Below are 20,083 nucleotides of genomic sequence, written 5' to 3' on the forward strand. Positions count from 1 at the left end.
TCTTTTCACATTCTGAAACGTACTATAAAATAATTATACATTAATAACAACACGTTACAATAAAACAATATAACATATCATGAAACTAAATAAATATATAATTACATTTCAATAAATTATAATATTAATTTTGTCAAAGATATTTTCAGTAATCGTAAAAAAAATATGAAATTCGTTATTTCGACGATACATTTGTTATGTTATATTATATCTTATTCGATAAACAAATTTACTAACACAATCTATTCTTCGCTGAACGAATATACTCAACCACAAAGTTCTAAAATTCTCCAAGCAAGAAAACTCCATTGTCCGCCATACTTTTATCATTTATTGCGTCACTATTTATCACCCATTTTAAAAGCCTGAAACTACCTTCGCGAAAGAAATTTCGTCGAGCCGGCAAACTCGAGTTTAGAAACTGCTTGACCATATATATACATATATACACACATATACGTAGCTCCTTCTGAAAGGGATGAAAAAAAGGTTATGGAACAGGATGGAAAGATTTTCTAGCGGGAATACAAATTGCACTTTTACGAGAGTTAATCCCAGTACGCGGCGCCGGGACGAAATCAAAAAGTTTGCTGATATCTCTTCAGGCTGAATATACGTTTCGCGAACTATGGAAATACTTTCACCAAGGCGGCGAACAACAGTGCGCGTTGGCAATGTTGGAAGACCTCTCGAGAGGTCGAGAGGTCGAGAGCTGGCAGAGACGTCGCCTTCCGGACTTTTTCCCCAAGGCTGTAAACGTCGCTGACAGAATCCTCGTTTGTTTCCACTTCTCGCTTACCTACGCGTCATCGTTTCGCGAAATTCTTTCGATAGTGTGTACGTATGCTCTACGTATGCAAATTTCGGCTGGGTTTTTATGCGGATCCGTGGATCTGTGCTCGTGAATATTGCGATCCTTGAAATGAAAAATAAGATAGTAGAATTGAAGGATTTGGAAACGATCGATATGAACTTCTCACTTTTCTTTTTTTTTTTTTTTTTTGAAACATTCATTATTTGGAAAATTAATTGGAGGAGGTGAAGACAATTTATAAAATGTAACATTGTATTTCAAATGATTAGTATTGTCGATTGAAAAAATATTATTAATATTAAATTTATTAAATGATAAAGTTAAAATTAAATTGAATTAAATTAATTTTTTATTTTATATTGTTAGAAAATTTTAAAATTGTTTAGAGTTATTATTATGTAGTTTGAAAATTTCGATTCTAAATAATTATAAATAACACATTATAATACAAATGTTATAAATTATATAATAAAATAAAATAAAATTAAATCCTGTTTTTATTTTATATTTGTTTGTATTTCCTAATGATTATTTAATTTGTATTATTAAATTTATCGTTATAATTAGGATTTTATATAAAAAATAATTTCTAACAATTTTCTTTTATATTGTTGAATTATGAAATAGAGTATACATATATATTTTTATTAATTAACTTTCAAATTAAATTGCTCAATTCCAGTTATTTATTTTACCCGATTGAAACTCAGTTTACACGGGCGATTTTGAATAATTTGAGGTCGATCAATCTACTTGACCGAACAAGAGTTGCTTAATATAAACGAACTGACTTTAACGAACCATATTGCACCTAGGCAATACAAGTTAGATTGACTTAATATCGGTAATTTTGATTTCGATATAACGAAATAAAACAGTGAGAAATAAAAGTTTTCATAAAAGTTCACTATATTACAAGAAATTTAGTTAATTCAAAGATGATCATATATATATATTATTTAATTATAATAATGAGCTATACATAATAATAATGAGCATATACATAAAGAAATTTTTTTCATCTTTATGATGTGAAATTAATCTCCAGTTTCGATATTTTTTCAATTTTTATTAAAAAATAACATTTTCAAAATAAATGAATTTCTTTCCAAGACTAATATACGAAAATTTGTATTCCTTATTATATTTATATTAGTTTTATATAATTTTAATTGACGATTTCAGAGTTTGAAACTTAAAAGAAAAAAATATTTAAAAATACATTTAAAGATATAATTTTAATTGTATTTATTATCATTATATAAAAAAATTATTTCGTTTAAAATTGAAATAAAATAAAGAATTTCATATCTCTATTATAAGTTTTTAATAAATCTGTTGAACAATTTATTTACGTTTAAATATCTTTTTCTCACATTTAAATTATATAACAAAGTATATATTACAATATAGATACATCGTATGAAAATATTTAAATACGCTTATTACGAACCAATAATTCTAATGTTAGCAAATAAAAGTTTCGAAAGAAAATAACTCGATACTTCTTCCACAGGAATAATATACTCAATCGTTTTCGAGATACCATTATTAGATTTCACTCGCACACCCGGATCTCGAAATCTGCGAATTCGAGGCATTTATATCCTGATCGATCGAACAGTTGCGAGTATTTCCGTATTTGTTATCGAACACATATGTATGCATGTACCTATCCATGTTCAACCATTGCTGCAGCGAGAACCGGCTGTTAGTACCGACGCTCGGTACGAAAGTGAGAAAGAGCAAGGACTAGGGTGCAACAAGGGAGGCGAGCGTGCGAAAAAGGGATAGAAGCAAAGAGAAAGAGGAGGTTAGGCGCACCTGCGCATTTTTCAGCACCGCTATGGCAATTAATTAGCCCTTTCTCTTTCCTACCGGTATTTTCACGCGCTCGCTTTTTACTCCTTTCCTTCTTTCTCGGCTCTTTCCACTCCATTCGACGCTAGCCTGACCCATAAATCAGCACGTGTTTGCACGCTCCCTGTTTGTCGCATAGACGACTGACCCGAAATTCCAGTTTAACCTATTCGAGCGCCACCTTTCCGCTTGCCTCATTCACTCTTCACTTCAATCGTATATGCATGTTGTTTCTTTTTCTTTTTTTCTTCTATTTCTCTATTTCTCTCTCTCTCTCTCTCTCTCTCTCTTCCTCTTTTTCCCTATCTATCTTTCTTCTTCAACCAATTTCCTTATTTTCCTTGACTTTTTCTCGTCTCGATTTCTCTTTGACAGACTCCTCGAAATTGAAAATGGCGAAGGAGACGATCGAATCACACGGTTTTCTAAAGCTGTTCGAGCTTGTATTGCGCGTTCCTCGGGCAAATTAACTCGTATAAAGAGTAATCGATTTATATTCCAGGTATGGGATTGGTACAATGGCGCGGTGAAAAGGATTGGTTTATGTTATGCAAATTAATATCGATATCAAATGTGAAATGGAATTTGATCGTTATCATGGGTCATTTGTTGTCATAAGTCGTCCGTTAATTATTGTTAGTGATCGTTTTGGTTAAATTTAAAAGTAAGGATTTGTATTGTTGTGAAATTTAAGTAGTATTTAATTTGTGAATAATAATAGTTGAAATAAAAAAAAATTGTAGAAAAATATATTTTTCGAAAGATAATTAAACAATTTAACATGATAACTTGTTCGTTAATTAAAATCGTGTAAAATTTATTTCGATTGATGTCATGTTCTTTATTTACTTTCGATTGATGGAATTTGAGACAAATTGAATATTTGGTAGAATGATAAATCGAAGAATTGATTATTTGAGGAAATTAAGTTTATTTCTTAATTGAATATTTATTCCTAAAATAATATTCGAAATAAGTATTGAACATAAATGATGTGAAAAATAAATCATTTAATTGCAAATACATTGACATACTTTGTATAAAATATTTCATGAAATATTTGCGTTATTTCAGTAATAAATTATTTCTCCAATGACTGTAAAGGATAATTTTAAAATAATTTAATTTGAAAATTCTTCCAAGTCTGATTAAAATATTATTTGAAACATTTAATTTTATAAATGTGTAATAAGTCATTTATATATCTTTTAATATGGATTTTAAATGATTAAATTGAAATAAACTTTATCTTCATCATACATGTCATGAAATATTTGAATATTATTTTCATAAAATTATATTCATCGAGCAATTGCGATCTTAAAATTCTTGTTTATTTATTATAGAATAAATAAGAAATTAATATTCATTTATTAATCAAGAAAATAAAAGAGATTTATTCTTAATATAATTTATTTTTCCTCTATTATCCTCTATTTATTTTTTTTTAATTAAATAATCTTCTTTTAAAGGATTATATTTGAGATTAATACAAATTTATACGCATAAAATAATATCTTAAAAGTTATTATTATTTCAATGAATATTAATATTAATAATTTATTAACTATTATTAATATTTTTTGTTTAAAATATATTGTGATAAATTTTGATTGTCATTTGAAAATTGCAATACTAAAGTTATATTTAAAGTTTTACAAATTTAAAAAAGATTTACAAGTCATTTGATCATCATTTAAGAAATAATTATTCATTTATCATCAAAATTTTTGAAAATTCATATGAATATAGAAAATATATATTTTCAATAAATTTTAATAATAAAAAGTATTATATATACTTTAATATATAATACTTTAATATATAAAATTTTTAGAAACAATCTCCTGATTCTTTATATTTAAAAATAAAATAATTATTATATTATGCATTGTGCAAAATTATATTCTTCCTTATCATATCAAAATATGTACCAGTTCACTTGCGTCGCATTATAGCCATTTCTAAAATTACGAAATACTTACTATACTTTCTTTTTCATCAATGTCCAAGATTGGATAGCGCTCGCGTGTCGATTTTTTTTTTTTTTTGAACATTTGAAATAAATATATTTTAGAGTGTGGCCCAATAAAAAGCGTCTATGTTAAAATTACCATACATGCAATTCTATAGCCTCGTTCTCAGGATCATAATTTTACGTTCCCAAGACACTACCCCATAATTTCCGGCGTAACGAATATTCCGTGCCCTGGTCGAACTGATCAAAATCAGCATGTGCAGCGTTTCCTGCTACGCGGACCTAAGCGATACTGACTTACCGCACGCGTTAATATCGTATAAAGTGTAGAGGAGCAACGATGACTGGAAGCCACCCCTGTGGAAACTTATGTTTACTAATCGAGAAATAACCCGGTTGTCTCACGTTATAATTAGATAATACTAGGCATAATATATTGCAATGTGTAATGTGCCCCAAAATAGTTTTGAATTATAACTGTGAAATCGCAGTGGAATTGGACATTATCGTGATGAACTCTCATATGAACTTTCGGGTAATTATTCAAATGATAAATTTTTTTTTTTATTTTATATCTCGTTTAATTTTTTTGTTTTATTTTAGGTAATAACATATGTGAAAGATATTTTATTTTATTTGATCATAAAGACATTTTTCTTATATCCACAAATATCGTAGATTTTGAATTTTTAATTTCTTAATTTGAGATTATCATCTGAATTTTTTATATTTTGTTATCTATTTTTAAAAATAGAAATTTTTAAAAATTTGGAAAATATATTATTTAAATAATATTTTAGAATATATTTGCATATAAAATTTATTTTTATTTATTTTATTTTTTCTTACTTTTATTTGGAATAAAAAATTTCTTATCATATAAATATAATGGTATTGCATTTTCTTTTGATTTTATCAAATTTTTATTTCATGTAATTTTTTCACATTTTAAAATAGTTAAATATTTATGAAATTATAATAATTTTTTTATCAAAATACCAAACAATTAGGGAGCCCATTTTCCAAATTTGTATATAAATTCAACATAGTCAATAATAGTTATTAATAATAGTTACTAATAACTAAATATATATAACGATATTTTTTTATATATAATTTTTATTCTTCAAAGTTGATTTTCTTATATCTAGATCTAAATATACTATTTTGAAAACAGATGAAAAATTTGCAATAAAATTTGGTAATATAAATATATTATAATATTTAGACATTATTATTCAACTATGTTATTTGGTGAATAATATTTATACGTTTCAAAAATTGTTAATAGAAGTCGAAAATTACACAATGAGATGTGAATTATTTATTATTAATTTATATATATATATACTTATCCATTTAAAGACATGTCAAATTATTAGAATATTCATAATGTTAGTGAATAGAATATTGCAGAGATATTAATTATTAATTTAAATAACTAATCTGTATTAATTTAAGTAATTTTTTCTCTTTTTTTTTACATACATTTTTTATGTGTAAAATTTCCAATTTACATAAACTAATAATTTATTTGATTTGAAAATAAAACAGGAGAATAAATTTGATTAAGGCATTTATAGTTAATCACTATAAATACATAAATGTATAAAACAAATGTACAAAATGAAGACTGTAGGAACTTCTTCGAAGTTATTAAGTTAATATTAAATTTATTGAGTTAGCAACTTCTTCGAAGTTTCTACTTTGATGAACTAATAATTAATTTGTTGTACTCGAAAGATTCATAACGAAAATAATTTTGCAAATTTTTATTTTTTTAGTAAAATTCTAAAAGATTCTAAAATCTTATTCAATTTTTTATTATTTCTAATGATAATAGAAAACAAAATTCTTCATATAAAAAAAAAATATAAAAATTTTATTTTAATAAATGTCAAAGTTAACCAAAAAAAAATATTTACATTATTATAAAAATTTCAATTAATTTTTAAATTTTATATTTAACTTTTTATTTTTCTTATTAATTAGAAATTAATATTACTAGTCAATTTTATTTACTTTAATAAATTTAAAAAAAAAAATAAAACTCTATTAATTATTTTCTCAATAATAATCACAAATTTTATGAAACTTTTTTCAACAGTTTTAAACTTTAATCAGAATTTAAATCATATAGGATTAAATACAGAAGATCTTTTCTTGACAAACTACAGACTTAACAAAACTATTCTATTTCAAAAAATATTTTTATATTTTCATAATGATATTTAATAACAAATCACTATTCAAAGCGAAATAACAAAGTATAAAAATGAAATATTGAAATAAAAAAAATAGATTAAAAAGTAAAAATTTTATTCAAATAACAATTTTGATTCAATCCTTTATGAATCTAACATATTATTGCTCGATTATCAAACCTATATGTCTCAATATTTTGTCACATAATTATATAAGGAAGAAGGAAGACAGAAGGCTTCTAATAGTAAATACAGGCAACGATGCAAAGTTTGCATGCCTACAAAGCTATCGCGTGAGGCTCATTTGCATTGCACCTAGACTCTCAGTATCTATCATCTGAAATTAACACTGTCAGCCATGCTTTCCCAGATTAGCTTGCTTTTATGTACACACACGAGGTTACAATTAAGTCACTAATAGTAATGTATGCGCGTCTATACACTTGAGCCTCCGTATAAAGAATTCACGAGCCGTGTACTTAACAGGAGAACTTCTGTAATCAGTGGATTTTGTTAGTTTTGCATTTGATGTATATTTTTTTTGTCGTGTAACATTTTCCACTTCTCCCTCATAGAATATTTGCATTTTGCAATTTCATGAATCGAGCAAATCTTTAAATATTCTCTTCTAAGATGTTGCTGATTTACGACTTTTTCAAGTCCACAAATTTCTTGAAAATGGTGTACTCAATAGAGCTCTGACCTAAATCTTATGAAACATGTATGGGATCACTTCCTTGAGGAGAGAGGAAGGATAGACAAAAAGGGAAATCAGCTTTTCTGAAATACTATAAAGAGAATGGAGAAAGTAGGAAGGTTTATTAAAATATTATTTTACCGAGTTTTTTTCAGGAAATTAACTGTTGAGAGTGTAAAAGAAGGTCATGCAAAATATTAAATATTTTTTTAATCGATATTTCTTATAATAATTTAATTTATAATATTTATTAACTAATATTTCTTAATTCACAGACTTTATTTAAGAATAAAATATTATCGTGAGATTTTTATATAATAATATGTTAAATATTGTTAAAATTTTTTAATTCTTAATTGTTTCTATTTTTAAAAAAAATATAATTAATACCATATATTTTATTACTTCAAAATATATATATATATATATATATATATATATATATATATATATATATATATATATATATATATCATGATATAATTTAATTTAAAAAACAATTCAGCAAATGTTTAATTCTTTTAAATTCTAAAGTTAAAAAGCTTTCTAAAGTTTTCTTTCTCAATATTTGTATCTCCAAATGCCAATCATATTACGTTGAGTCTACGTGACAAGAAACATGGAGGAGAATTATGATTATTTCATAACTTTCTTGTCAATGTTATATGAAACTTTATAAATTTTAAACTCTGTTTTTTCAATAAAATAGTTAAAACAATTAAGAACAAGAACGAAAAACGTCTATATGTACTGTCGTACTACTTTCATTAAAGAAAAGATTGATAAAAAATTGTATCAAGAATTTTGTAATAGAATCTTATTTTAACGATTGACTTACAATTTTATTTAAGTCTTTAAATTTAAAACTGTGATTGAGATTAATAACTTGATTCGGATTGATCAGAATAGAAAAATCAAGAATAATTTCAAGATTAAATCAAGAAAACTTTGTTAATTTACAGAAAAAAAAAGAATCTTATCTTATGTTAAGAAATCCAACAATTTTTTTTTAATTAATAATTAATTTTTTTCATTCTGAAAAATAAAATGATTTTAAGTTAAATTATTAGGAATTGATTTATATAAATAAACAAAATCATATCTACTTTTCTTTTTATAAAATTCTCTTGTAAAATAGATAATTCAATAAGAAACGATTATAACAATTTTAGACAATTTTAAATATATTGTACATTAAATATTTATAAAAAAGAAAAAAAAAGAAAATATCTATAACAGAAGCAATAGATTATTAATATCATATCTAATTCATCACTAATGTTTGTCAAACACTCTCTTTGATATCTAACATCTAATATCGATCTCATAATTTTATATTAAACCGATCAATTCTCGCTTATCTCAGTATTAATAACTCTATATTAGACCAGCTTGCACTTCATTAATTTCACGACCAACGTACCGGGAACATCATCACGTTGTCGTCTGTCGTGTAATCGTTGCCAGTGTATCGTTATCAGTGGACAATTCGGATCAATAAAATAGTCATCTATCCGGTCAGATAACTTCATGGATGATAGAGTGTTAATTACAGGGGACACGATATGAATTGTATGCACATATATCTACATATAAAAGAAAAAGAAAAAAAGAAAATTTCACGAAACATTAACGAGAAACATTAGCAAGAGATTGATACATGACGTGGAATATTATGAAAGCGAATATTTTCGCAATTTTTTTCCAGTATTGCCTTTGTGAAACTTGAATACGTTTGAAATTCATGAATAATCCTTTTGTAAGTATCTTCGAAATGTTTTAATGAGTTTGTTATGGTTATAACCTTATACATATTTGCCTGTTCGTTTGAATTATTTTTGATTGGTTCAACAGAGTGAAAGAGATCGTTGTTTCGTTTTAAACAGATAAATGAAACTGAACTACTCTGGAATGAATGATTATATTGTTTTTAATTGAAAACGTCTGTATTTTCGTATATGAATTCAATTAATTTATTAGATTGTCCCATATAAAATTATTCATTTTAGCATAAATTCAATAACCTAATAATACGTCTTATTAAATTCTGTTTGTTGTCTTATTAAAATATATCAAGTCTTATATTAAAAATTCGGTCATTTCACATTTGGAACAATAATTTAGATATTACAAATTGATTAAAAATAATTACCTAAATTGTACAAAAATTGATTATCTAATAAGTTTTATCAAATCGATTTTTTTTTATTAGGTACAATTTCGAAAAATCTTTAAAATAATTTTTAAATTCTTTTATGATCTTTCATCCATCAATACGTAACATTATACACATATATTTCAGCTTTATTACACTTGATATTACGAAGGTTGATTATTCAAGTGACGATCAATTTATTTTTTCATTCAAATGCATTTCTCTTACATTTAATTCCACATTTGATAATTTCTTTCGATTGTAAATTTATGCTTTTTTTTTCACCTGGATCAATAAATATAGTATTCAAATTAATTCTCGTCGATAATAAAAGCGACGTAAAGAAACGAGAATTTTATAACAGCGACAAAAACGTTTAACGAGAACAGGTAAAAATGGTGGCACATAATTTTCAATCTTCCGCAGAATGAACCGCTAACGAGTTACCAGGCTTGTATTAACATAGGGCACGTTTCCTCTGAGGGATTTGATTCCGCAAGGTAATAACCTTGGCACGTACACCAAAGCTTGCCACTTCTTGCGCGTTTCATATAAGCTCGTTAGGTATATAATATTATATATATATATATATATATATATAGTATTTTGTGTGTGTGTGTGTGTGTGTGTGTGTGTGTGTGTGTGTGTGTGTGTGTCACACCTCGGGTTAACAACTCTGTTGGCTCGATCATAAAGCAAAGTAAACAGCACGCCATCCTAAGTAAATGGAATAACCTTCGTGTGTCCCGGAAACGGCACCGTATCGTAAAGTTTTCACGTTTTCGTTCTTATTAATCCACGACAAAACAAAATGGCCGGCCATGTCCAGATGTCGCGCTCGATTTCCACGCCGCTCGCGTTTTTTAAATAAATCGGCCACCGTGAAATTTTTAACGATTTGCCGTAAAACCACCGTGTATAATGGTGAACAGTTGCCGTGTGAATTTACGATATATATGTATATAGTGTGTCCGGTTTATCGTGACTTCAAATATCTCGAAAAATGTAAATGATAGGAAAGAATCGTTTTGAAAAGTAATTTGATACATTACACAGTATTAATAATTTCTTCTTTGTAAATTGACGCATGAAGGTCAATTTGAATTTTTTCAAATGGAAGCATGGAATTTTTAATCTACTAATCTTTAATTAAGGAGACATATACTAAGTTTTATGAACTTTAAGTTATATTAAACATTTTCTGCTGTAGCTTAATATTCTTTTTATTAAAAATAATGGATTATAAATGTGCAATAAAAATGCAAATTTTTATTCGAGATATTTGAGTCATAATAAACGAGACACACTATATATATCAAGCTATATATCCATTTTTGGAATCGTATTACCAGTGTAACTTTAATAATTTTGGGAAATGTGTCCGGATTTAGGGTATTGCTTGTTACGTGATAAAGCTATTTTCGCGGATATCTCTGGATTCCTGTTTTAATCGTTAACAGGGATTTGCATGGAGAGATGATTTTAGGGAAATAATAAAATCGCTCGAAATATCGGTTTGGCGATGATAAATAAAGATGATTTCTGAAAAAAGTGATATTTTGTATGGAAATGAAGATATAACCGCTGGTTCTGTAGCGATTTAAACTATGAAAATCTGTTTCATCGATTCTGAATATAATATTATATTTTCTATTGTGAAAACTTAACTTGTTTAAAAATTTATAAATATCTTCTAGATTCATAAATATTTAATTTCCATAAATTTTTAAATAACACGCGTTCAATATTTTTCTGTTTATTAAATTTATAATTAAAAAATTGTTTCTTTCAACGCCTTATTTATTATACCTTATTTTATATTATTTTTATTTATTTTTATTAGTTTATCTCAATACATGAAAATATAGTTTTATGTATTTTTAAATAAATTTCTTAAATAAATAAATTTTTCCTAATATAACTTTAATAAATTTCTCATACAAATTTTTTTTCGACAATATAAAATAGATGATTAATATAATCATTTATTGTTTTCTTAACTTTTAAAAACTATTTCTTTTATGTTTCAAAAAAGTATATCATATAAAATGATTAATTTTTATTAGTAATTAAAAATGTTTAAAAAACATTACGATTTTAAAAAAATTTTTAAAAATCATACAATTTATTTTATTGGAATAAAATCAAAATATTTCTATGACAAGACTAAACAAACTTTGTGAAGTGAATCGAAATATTTTAATAATGCATTTCTTTTATTCACTTGACATATTTGTTTTCTCGTCCATAAAATAGTTTAAACAAAAAAAAAGTCTTTTGAACTTTTGGAATGCATATTTTGAAGAAAATCGAATATTTTTTTTTTATATATAAAACGAATTCAAATGATTGTCAGAACGATGAAAGAAGATAATAAAAAAACATTGACCATATATAAAATATTTGTATAGATGAAATAGTCAATCTAAAACAGACAAAAAATTTTCAAAATTACAAAAATATTGGATGATTTACACATTAAATTAAACCATTAAATTATTTATTAAGTTCAATAATAATACATCATCTTTTCTTTTCTTTTTGACTTCCACGCCATTCTCTGTATATTCTCGATATAATTTCGCAACAAATTTACCAACATTTCTTTGCAATCAAATTCATCTATAAATCTTATTCATACATTAAAAAAAAAAAACCTCGAATTGATAAACTCTCCACGCAATTCGCATCACTCGAATAATCCCCGTAAATATCCATAAATACGCGCGCTATTTGACATGCAATTACAAAATTCGAAGGAAGGCCCGTGTTGGATATATTCTCGTTCAATTACGTAACCGCGGAATCTCAGTAATTATGTTTACCTTAACGAACGAAATTCGACGTAATGCATCCCCTGTAAATCGGTTGTGCCGCGCGGGATTAAATTAATCCGTGTTCGTCACCGCCGATATATCGACGATCTTCCTACGATTTTGCCCGTGCCCGGCCCATTTCTTCCGCGATATTTCGAGCCCAAAGGAAATATGTACGGTAACGCGTTAAACCGCACTCATAACGGTCGATCGTCCAATTCGCATACGCGATTACCAGATAATCGATGCTCATTTCCCGATTGTGGAAAACAATGAGCGAGGAATTGGGAGACATTAATGCCCGATTAGAATCGTGGATGCTCGCGTAAATACGCTATCAAACGCGTATATTAGGGTGTTCTATAAGTTTGTTTCTTTTTTTTTGATACGAAATAGACAATACTACTCTATCACCTTTTTCTATTTCTCAAGAAACTTCATTATTCCCTTTTTCCAAAATTGTTCAGGTTTATTTGCGAAATATTCCTAGAGATGAATTTTTATTTCGTTTATGGATCAGAACCGTTTATCAGAGAGATAAATGGACAGAATTTTTAATAACAGGAACAAGTAATAGTCGAATAGAGCAAGATCTGAAGAGTACAGATGCGATAGAACATCCCAATTAAACTATAACAGTCTTTTCTCTTACAGTCAATACAACATGTAGTTTTGCATTGTCGTGGTGGCCTCATCGGTTCGCCAATTTTAACCGTTTTTTTTTGCCATGACGTGTTTCAATTTATCAAGCAATATTTTGTAGAATTGATGGTTTCACTTTGAGAAAAGAACTCATAGTAGACTACATCTTTCCAATCTCACCAAATGGACAAAAGAACTTTCTTCGAGTGAAATCCAGGCTTCGTGACCAGTTGAAGATCTATTGTCCTTAAATCAAGTGTGTTTTCGATGCACATTTTGATACAAAATCCAAGTCTCGCGCACACTATATCACGTATTTTCAATGAGCATAACCTTGATAAAGATCCATATTCGTTGGCTTTATCTTTCGAGTCAAAATTGCCAGCTCAAAATCTCTTAAACCAATTGTGGATAATCGTAATAGTTATAGCACCACTTCCGTAAACAATACAAATCTCATCTGCAGTATTATTTGCACTATCACCTTTTTCAAAGCAATAAAGTATAACATGGCGTAAATGCTTCTTTTGGTTATCTATATTGTAGAAAAGAGTTTCAAAAGAGACTGTATCACCAACGAAACGTGCTTTAAAAGAGCTCTAGGACGATTGAAACCGATGCCATAAATGGCTAATAGATAAGCCTGCATGTTCATATAAAAGTAGCCAGTAGAAAATCATTCTTGCGAAAGAAACTTATGGGACACCCTAATATATCGTATCAGAGAAGAAGAGAGAATCAAAGGTAAATGGTGGAGATTGAAATTGCTGGAGGAGAGGATTGAGGTTTATTTGCTTGGTCAAATAATTTTTATCCAATTTAAAATTTGTTAAGTGTGAGAATATTTATGAAGAAATGATTGTAGATAGAAGATTCGAAGATATGAAGCTAATAATACGCGACATGAAATTCGATTATACGTGAAATTTTAAATGTTTATCCGGTTCGAGAGATGAATTAATTTTGCGCAAATCGATTATTTATTATGTGGAAAGATTCAATTTCCACGGTGGGCAATAAAAATCTTCGTAGCGCACGAAGAATTACCATTTGGATTGCTCAATGGCGCATTATATCGGGATTTTGATCATTCCTTTTACTTTTTCCTTGTACGATCTATTATAGCTAGAGGAGAGATAAAGAATATAGCTATGTATAGCCGGGATATATTAAGTGATTGAAATATCTCTTAGAAATCCATCGAATAGTAGTGTATCGAATAGGAGGAAGCGAAACTTCCAGGGAAGAACGTTGCGCTCGTAGATTGGAACCTAAGCTCGTAATCGCATCAATTTTACGGATATTTGCTCGATCAATTTCTGAATTGCGAGAAGCTATATTTATCGTATCTTGGGATTCTTACAGGTTGATAGAATCACGAGGGAAAGAATATTATTCAAAAAGCAACGGATATAACGTTACTCGTTTTAATACTATTACGCGTATATCCATTAATTTTCTTGTATTTTGAAATTTAATTATCTCGCTAAACTCATTCTTAAGAACCTCTATATATTTTATCGTGAAAACAATTTTTAATTCGTCTTTCTTCTTCTTTTTTTTTTTTTTTTTTCGTTAAATATATTTTCAATTTTCTTATAATTCTAAACATTCTTATAATTCTATTTCTTATAATTCTAAATATTCTATAATGTTATAATCTTTTTTTTAAACGTTTATCATGTTTTTGAATTTTTTGAATTCATTTCGATTTTTATAAGATGAAAGAATTATATACTTTTCATGAATAATATTTTTATATTTCAATAGTTGCGAATACGTAATCAAAGCAATTTCGCAGATACTTTTAACAGTTAGGTTCAGTTCCTTTTCCAAAGATAATGACTACGGCCCACGGTTGGGTAATCGATCTACGTCAGATTGTCTATTCGGTCCTGTCGCTCACCGGTGTGCTTGAAATCGTTTGGTAGGGCAGAGAAAAGAAGCCACGTAGGTTTTTCGTTTTCCAGCCACGATCAGGTTAAACGTCTTTAAATTCGAGACTGTTGCCCCTTTTCTTGTTGAAGAAAATTACACTTTTCAAGAGACGAACAAGTGATTAACACCTTTTTCACACTTCTTTTAAAAATTGGTTGCAAACTTTTTGCTACTCTTATTGTTGTTAAACAAATTTTTTTATTAAGATAATTTGATTACTCATAATTATTAACATTTTTATTACCTAATATGAAATTGATTTATTTTTTTGTTGCAGGTAAGTTCGAGATTATTGTCTTGTAAAAAACGATAAGCAGTAAGCAGTAAGTCATTGTAAGTAACATTGCATTCATAATTTTTTAATCGATTAATCATAGTTTGATAATGTTTTTACATTTCTCATTGTGATCACAATTCTATCTAACATTTATGAAATTATTATTTTCTATCTTTGTATTGATATTAGTAGAAAATACAATTTTGGTTTTTATCAATATCAAATCTTTTCAGATATAAATCTATCCCATTATTAACGATGAAAACATTTTTACAAGAAAGATTAAAATTCCAAACTTACCTTACCAAAAAAGAAATATAAATATCGATTACTCGATTATCCGATAACTAACTAAAATTACACCCGTTTAAGTAATGTTATTCGCGAAACGAATAATAAAACCTCGATAAAATACTGAATTACGCCGAACGATGAAATTCTCGGAGGAATGGATAAAAACGATATCCGATATTATTCATATGAAACGATCGCTGCCATGCCAATACTTGGCCTATGAAAAGAAATAATATCGCTCCTGTCGGTGGCATTTCTCCACGAAAGATAGAAACAACGCGAACAGCTTTTGCCAAGAGGAAGGAATAAGGTAAATTTCGAGCCAAAATTCGACGAATCTGGAACATTGCGAGAAGAGGAAGGGAAACGTCTCTTAGGCACCTTTGGCCAAGAGGAGAAGAAACTATTAATCCATTTGCAGCGATATCAACGCAACGTGCCAGCTGTTTCTAAGCACGGAAATAATCCGTTGGTCGGTATTAAGGTCTACGACGATGCCATAAACGATGCTCTTTTTTCTTGGACGTTCAATGTGTGCGCTTGTCTATGTGCGCGGCGCGTGCAATCTTCCACGTTTTATACCGGAATTCATGAAATTGGTTTGGTGCTAACAGTTAAAAAGGAAATATAGCGGAAGTGCTTGAACAGGATAATATTAAAATATCGAGATTGGATTGTACTTGTGAAAAATTTTTAAACGACCTCAAGGAAAACTTATTTTCTAAATTTTCTTTTTTGCACGAGAACAAATATTTCTTCAATTAATCAATTCAACTTGTCGATGAGATCGAAATATTTTTTTTCATCGTCGAAGAAAATGTAATACCTTTAAAAGTTCCAGTTGAACGAAATTTCTCTCGTTTCTCTTCGTCTCGCAACATCCTTTTAAGAACCTCGCTCTACAATCTCTCGAGGCCTAATTGTCGTCTTAGCATTATTCCTAGACTGGTAGATCCTCGACTGGTACATGTCCAAAAAATCTTTTCACTGCTTACATACCCATGTATACATACCCATATAATCACCGATACATTATATATACATATGTACAAAAATATATATATATATATATAGATAGTCCGTCTCGAGCAGCCACTCCGCCTTTTTCTCTTTCCAGAGAGAAGCAGCTTCGGCACCAGACCACGGTGGCAACACAGAGGCGACGTCGGCGTCGGCGTCGGCGGCATCTCTCGAGGAAGGGCATTGTTTTATTCCGACCGCGTAGCAGACACTCCTCATCCCCCTTCCTCCTCCGCCCTGACTGCCACTCTCGACAATTTACCCCCGTCTCGACCCTCTCCCTCTTCGGTTTTCCACTCTCTCCTCCAATTCCATCGCCCCCTCCCCCTCTCCACCTTAGCCTCCACCCTACCGATAACGCCATAGCTTAATGACGCCGTGCTCGCCTCAATATCGCATTGCGTATAACCCCCTACAAACCTACCAAACGACGGCTCTCGATGCGTTTTCTTTTCCTTCTTACCCACTTCGCCTGTCTCTTCTTTCCCTCTCACCTCTTAGTCGAGCCTCTCTAGTCTAGCTTCTCTCTGTCTCTCTCTCTCCCTCCCTTTCTCTCTTCGATTTTTTTCTTCGCTTTATACATTCGCTTGATACCCGGCAAATATTTCGGCAGAGCCAGGTTTAATATGTGGAAAAGCTAGACCGGATATAGCAACGGCTTATTGCCAGTTGTTATTTTCGGGTCGGGTTTATAACGACCGATCGCCGAAAGGATAGACATTGGGGGGAGGGGGAGGACGCGCGTATTAAGGATCGGGGAATACAGATGGCGCTACGCTAGGTTGGAGCAGAGTTAATTCGAGTTGAGCAGAGAGATTGGAATTTAGGCGATGCTTTCTTATTTTTACAGCGACCGTACGAATAATTGATTGATATTCTTGCCTTTTGAGAATAGTGCAGAAATGGATCGTATATGGAAAATTCCCTTTCGTGGTATAAATTTTACAATATTGAAATATCTCTTAAGACTGGTAATTATTTATTTAATTATTATTTAATTTAAATTAACGCTATTTACTTGTACATATTAAAATGTATACAAGTAGTAAGAAAATCAAGAAAATTCAGATATTAAAAATATCTTCTTCTCCAAAAATTCTCTCCTTCAAAATTTATTTCATTATCAAATAAAAAAGAAGGACACCCCGTAGATAGTTATGAATCGTCTGGCGCCGAGATTAGGATGCAAAACTTCAAGGGGTACATCGTCCCCCATCGGAGCGGACTGTCAATTTGTCTCGCGTGACAAATCCCTCTTTCCATACCGGCCGATGAGGCACCGATTCCCAGATACACGAAAAAAAAATGAAAAAAATAAAAAAAAATGAAAAAAAAGAAAAAAAGAATGGGGGGGAAAAAAACCAGGGAAAATTCACGGAAGGCGAACGGCACGCTAATTCGTGTTATCGCCAATCCGGTAGCATCTGGGCGTAGTCGGCTCAACGGCGGACACGACATTTCAATCCGCAAGCAGTGAAAGCGGTTTACCGCTTTTTTCGCCGGCGCGTATACACGAGTTCCGCGTGGATACGCTCGTAAAACGGTTATTCCCGAGTGAGCAGGTGGCGATGATGGCGACAGGGGTTGGGAAGAGGGCTCTCGAAACGGATGCAAGCGGATCGGGTCACGGAACAAACGATGTTCCTCTGTATCCTAGCAAAATCGGCCGGCAAGAAGCTTTCTACTCGCTTTCTACCGCGCTGATGGACCGTTTCCTCCCCTCCCTTAACTGTTCACACTTCGTTGGCCAGTTGTTGTGCAGAAAAATTCCTATGCTCCGTTCTTATTTATTCTAATCGATATTATAAGTGGTAAGGGAAAACGGATATGTTTATGATGTTTCATATATAGGGATTATGATTTGTGGTGATGAGGATGAGTCACGTAACGTGATCGTTTGAAATGTGTTCTATGAGTTATTTGTTGTACGAAAAGATGGTTTTTATACGAAAGTTGCACGAAATAAAGATATGTAGAGATATGTGGCATAAATGTTCTCTTTTTCTTATGAATGAAAATTTATTTGTGAACGGTATTGATATGCGATTAAGGAAAGTTGATGGATGTTGAAGAACCAATAATGTGATCGTTTGAAATTGTTCGTTGAATTATTTGTTATTTGAAAAAGTATTAATCTATTTGTTGTTAACGATGAATTAGTTTAAGAAATATTTTAATGCGAAGGAAAAATGAGAAATTTAATACAAAAGTTTACAATGATATATAATCGAAATAACAATATATCGAAATACACATAAATTTCATTATACATGTAAGAAAAGCATTATATTTCCTCTTTCATTCTGTTGCATATTATAAGATTATGAAATTCAAGTTAAAATATTTTTTAAACAAATAATCTTTTCCATATATAAATTATATTATAAAGAATAACAATATCGATTAATATATTTAAATAATATATATATTTAAAAAAAAGACAAAATTATATCTTTGAAGAAAAGTTGTCTCTAAAGAAATCGTTCAATTTTTATATTTTTTGAAATAATTTACGAATAATGGATAATAAACTAATTTAAAATAATCATTTTCTATAATTCTATTTATAATTTGAATTATAACTATAATTATGTTAAAAGATTCATCTGTTGAAATAATTGATATTACGATTCATGAATTATTTTTTTTCTTTAATCACCCATTGTGATTCACATCTAAATCGTTTCTTAATTTTTTCAAGTAATAGGAAGAATTTGTTTCGCGCTAATCCAAATGAATTTGATGAATAGTCATTTATCAATATTTTTGACCTAATTAATTCTCTTTGTTGATGGTCCGATCGTAGAAAAGGAGATGAAGAGTCGTTGAAAAGCGCGAGAAAATTGATACACAGCTTTCTCTTTGTGCGCAAATCCGAAGACCTTACCATGACTAACGCTTGCAAATTGCATCAAGAGCCAAATTCTCGCAAAGCAAACACGTTTCTCTGTTATATTGATGGCGAGAAAAAAATGGAATGGAATCCCGTATCTACTATTGTCTGCATACAATATCTGTATAGTTTAAACAGTAAAAACTATGCATGAATGATTTCACGTTAACGTCGTATGAAATTTGATCAGAATGAATTAATTCTGTTATAGAAAATAAAAATAGAATTTATCTTAAATTTTGAATTTAATTTATATATTTATACATAAAAAATATGGAATATTCAATTATATATTCGATAAAATATCTTAGGAAATTTTGTATCTTGTTGTAATTTTTATTGATTAATATAAATTTTATAGTAATTTTTTTTATATATAGCATTTTATTATACGTAAACTAATATTTATTGATTAAATTATATTATATATGATAAATGTTATTTATCATTTTTTACTTAACTAATATTATATTAGAAGCAATAATTCATTATAAT

The 20,083-nt window shown here is 29.0% G+C and overlaps 1 protein-coding gene and 1 long non-coding RNA gene across 4 annotated transcripts in view; both read left to right on the plus strand.

Annotated features, from left to right (window-relative positions):
- Positions 1 to 20,083, plus strand: part of LOC107995988 (SAM and SH3 domain-containing protein 1) — a 468,575-nt gene that overhangs the window by 270,493 nt on the left and 177,999 nt on the right. The window lies entirely within an intron of this gene.
- On the plus strand, positions 8,790 to 19,901 carry LOC114577227 (uncharacterized). The gene is made up of 3 exons (XR_003697095.2): positions 8,790 to 9,312; positions 15,382 to 15,437; positions 15,615 to 19,901. It is a non-coding gene; the product is annotated as an uncharacterized LOC114577227 (long non-coding RNA).

The sequence above is a fragment of the Apis cerana genome, linkage group LG9, assembly GCF_029169275.1.
Source record: "Apis cerana isolate GH-2021 linkage group LG9, AcerK_1.0, whole genome shotgun sequence".
Classification (NCBI taxonomy): domain Eukaryota; kingdom Metazoa; phylum Arthropoda; class Insecta; order Hymenoptera; family Apidae; genus Apis; species Apis cerana.